Source organism: Hylobates moloch, unplaced genomic scaffold (genome assembly GCF_009828535.3).
Source record: "Hylobates moloch isolate HMO894 unplaced genomic scaffold, HMol_V3 SCAFFOLD_16, whole genome shotgun sequence".
Taxonomy (NCBI): domain Eukaryota; kingdom Metazoa; phylum Chordata; class Mammalia; order Primates; family Hylobatidae; genus Hylobates; species Hylobates moloch.
Genome location: NW_026652291.1, coordinates 19,191,716 through 19,195,801, shown reverse-complemented (window position 1 = coordinate 19,195,801; position 4,086 = coordinate 19,191,716).

Sequence of the window (4,086 nt, the reverse complement as noted above, 5' to 3'; positions counted from 1 at the left end):
TTCAGACTGTATGAGATTACTTAAAACTATTATCTATTGTCACTAAAAATAATAAATTAATAGTGATAATATTTCCATTTATTGCATGTTTTCTGTATGCGAAGTGCTATGTCAAGTACTTTACCTGCAGTCTATTATCTTACACAGACAACAGATCCCTGGGGTTTATTGTAGTCATTGCCAATTGCGATTTCATACTTTTGCTGATTTCTCAATCTCTTTTTCCTCAGCTTTTTGTGGCTATTTCATTTCTCCATCCTGCAAGGCCTCAAGAATAAAATATTTGTTCTTTGATTTCCTCAAAATATAATTTACCCAGATCACTATTTGCAATCCACTTTTAATCCTATTTTGGAGATAATAGAGGTTATATCGCTATACATGACAACAAATTTAAAACATTCTGGCTTTTTCAGTCCTCATCCTTTCCTGCTCAAGCATATTTTACCACTTCTCCCTTCCTATTTGCTCTTCTTTTGGATTTTTCTTGCCTGTGGCATTATTTTGTCCCCTCGTCTTCTCATTCCTTGTTCAGCTGACATCTTTGGGCTTGATATGTGTCCAGCAATTCAATAGTCCTTATAAATTAGTGTACAAAATTTCTGCTTCGTCTATAACAATTTATATAAATATACATACACACACATTCTGATGAACTGCTGTATTTTAAATTATTAAACACACACACAAGTGCACACACACAGCTTCACTGCTATACTTAGAAAAATAAATGTATCTAATTGCAATTCTAGTGCTTAGTCATAAGACAAGCCTCATCTATATCCATTGCAAAATAAATCCATTTCCACATAAGTAGCCTAATTAAGTTAGTCCCTGTTCATTATAGCTCAAACTATCAGGAGAAAATATGGTCCAGAGGAAGAGTGATCAGGTTTGCTATTTGAACATAGTGTTCTTTCTGAATAGTGTGTTGTCTGTATGTCCTCATCCTGCCTGGATCTCCTATAGTGGTATAGACTTGGGCAGAGTTCCTAAAGGTTGGGGAAGAAGTTCCCCCTACTAGGAGTTCTGCAGTTACTTAACTGCTTGTATTCCCATAGTTTGCAGCTGTGTACCTAGAAATTGAGATGTTGTGAACTGCATCAAATCATCAAGTCTGGGGGTGACTTGGGCTGAAGTATGGCTCTCACTCTTTAAACCATGGGTCCTATGTCTGTGAACCTGAAGCCATCTGGAGGAGGCTCCAGTTCTAATTCCCACAGAGGCTCTCTGGAGTTAATCCATGGCCCAGAATGTTTTGCTAATCATATACCTGTATGTATTTACTGCTGGAGTGTATAATTCTAGTTTCCTCTCTTAGCTTTTAATTGAGGGATGGCAAGGGAAATATTTCTCATGCTCCTTTGAGGTTCCCATATTTTCAAATACCTTTTATGTGGTACACACTAAAGTTGATTAACCATAACAACTATAAAGGGAAACCTAGCTCTCATCCCAATCTCTCCCTCTCAAATCTTCTGTATCTCATATATTTTAGGAAGCCACTGGAAAGTGTCCCATAAATGCTCATGATCAAGCTCACCAGGTGCTGCAGTTGTGGAACTGAAAGCCACTCATTTGAGAAGGTTTTCTTCTGCAGAAATATCACAGCATGTTATGCTTTGCTGCTCTGCAAATTTCCGGGTAATTAACAAGCATTTCAGGGCCCAAGATCACACATCAGCTTCTTCTCACACAAAATGGTCCATAAGATGGTGAGCTTTTTAAAAATTAAATTCTGAGATATGATCTGGAATTATGCTGAGATGGTAAAACAATGCTCAGAAAATATGCTTCTCTCTAAAATTCTATCCAAAGAGTCCATAAGAAATAAAATAAATGTTTCCCCTAATGGCAGGCTACTGTGAGGCAAATGATACAGAACAATGGTTCTCAACTTTGGTTGCACATCAGAATCACCTGGGAGCTTTTTAAAATTTCTGATACTCAGATCTTATCCCAGGAAAATTAAATCAGAGGCTCTGGGGGTGGAGCCAGGGTGTCGATACTTTTTCCCAAATGATCGTAATGTGAGTGGTTCGAAATCTTAGCTTCCCAAGTGAAGCTAAGGTTTACAGCCCCTGATGGATGTACCATTTTATTTGCAATACAACCAAAGAAATTTTGATAAACACAATTTAATATCAGAATAGAAAAGATATGCAGTTATGTGTCCATTAACAATGGTGATATGTTCTGAGAAATGTATGTTTAAGTGATTTGTCATTTTGGGAACATCACAGAGTGTACTCACACAAACCTGGATAACATAGCCTACTACACACCTAGGCTATATGGTGTAGTTTATCACTCCTGGCTACAAAACTATACAGCCTGTTACCGTAGTAAATACTGTAGGCAACTGTGACACAATGGTAAGTATTTGTGTACCTAAATATATCTAAACATAGAAAATGTACAGTAAAATATAGTATAAAAGATACAAAATGGTACACCTGTATAGGGCACTTACAGTGAATGGGGCTTACAGGACTGGAAGCTGTTTTGAGTGAATCAATGAGTGTTGAGTGAATGTGATGGTCTAGGACGTTGCTATACACTACTCGAGGCTTTATAAATACTATAGATTTAGGCTACACTAAACTTATTTTAAAATGTTCTTTCTTCAAATATAAATTTATCTTCATTTACTGCAACATTTTTTCTTTATTAGCTTTCTCGCTTTTAACTTTCGGACTTTTTTGTAATAACAGCTTAAAGTACAAACACATCGTATAGCTGTACAATTTTTTTTTCTTTCTTTATATCCTTATTCTATAAGCTTTTTAAATTAAATTTTTTATGCTTCGTGGTTAAAAACTAAGACACAAACACACACATTAGCCTAGGCCTTCACAGGGTCTGGATCAATGTCATTGTCTTCAACCTCCACATCTTGTCCCACTGGGACAGTGACATGCTTGGAGCTGTCATCTCCTGTGATAGCAAAGCCTTCTTCTGGAATATCTTCTGAAAGACCTGCCTGAGGCTGTTTTACGTTAATTTCTTTACTTTTTTTTTTCTTTTCTTTTTTTCTTTTCTTTTTTTTTTTTTTTTTTTTTTGAGACGGAGTCTTGCTTTGTTGCCCAGGCTGCAACTTTACTTTTTTTTACTTTTTCTTTTTTTTTTTTTTTTGATACAGAGTCTCACTTTGTTGCCCAGGCTGGAGTGCAGTGGCGCAATCTCAGCTCACTCCAACCTCCAATTCCTGGGTTCCAGTGATTCTCCTGCCTCAGCCTCCCAGGTAGCTGGGACTACAGGGGCGCGCCACCACACCCGGCCAATTTTGTAGTTCTAGTAGAGATGGGGTTTCACCATGTTGGCCAGGCTGGTCTCAAACTCCTGACCTCAGGTGATTCGCCCACCTTGGCCTCCCAAAGTGCTGGGATTACAGGCGTGAGCCACTGCACCAAGACAGTTAATTTCTTTAATAAGTAGAAGGAGTACACTCAAAAATAATTAAGGGTATAGTATACTAAATAAATATACCAGTAACATAGTTATTTATTATCATTAGAAAGTTTTATGTACTGTCTGTAATTGTACGTGCTTTACTTTTATATGAATAAAAGTGCAGTAGGTTCGTTTACACCATGATCACAACAAACACACGAGACAGCAATCACATGAGTAACACATTGCACAGTCAGCTTATGATGACTATGACACCACTAGACAACAGGAAATATTTAGTTCATTACAATCTTATGGACGTAGTTGCATATGTGATCCGTGGTTGACTGAAACATGTTGATATTACTGTATGTTACCCTCTGATACATAACTGTAAATTACCCTTCCGATACAATTGATGAAAAAATAATATATTTTAATGAAGCATTAAAGCTTAACCCTTAAATTTCTATAAAAATGCACTGTAAAAAAACCTAACAGTCTTAAGTATTTAGTTACTCTTATTTAACTTGATGCCATTCTTAAAGAGTGGCGTAATATATGTATAACATATATTTTCATAAGACAGATCTTTACTCTTCATAATGCTCAGTTTCCTGCTGCCTCTTTCCCACTTAATGTCATAATCTTCTGTGACATCACAATTCCTGCAGAGATGATTATAGTTACACT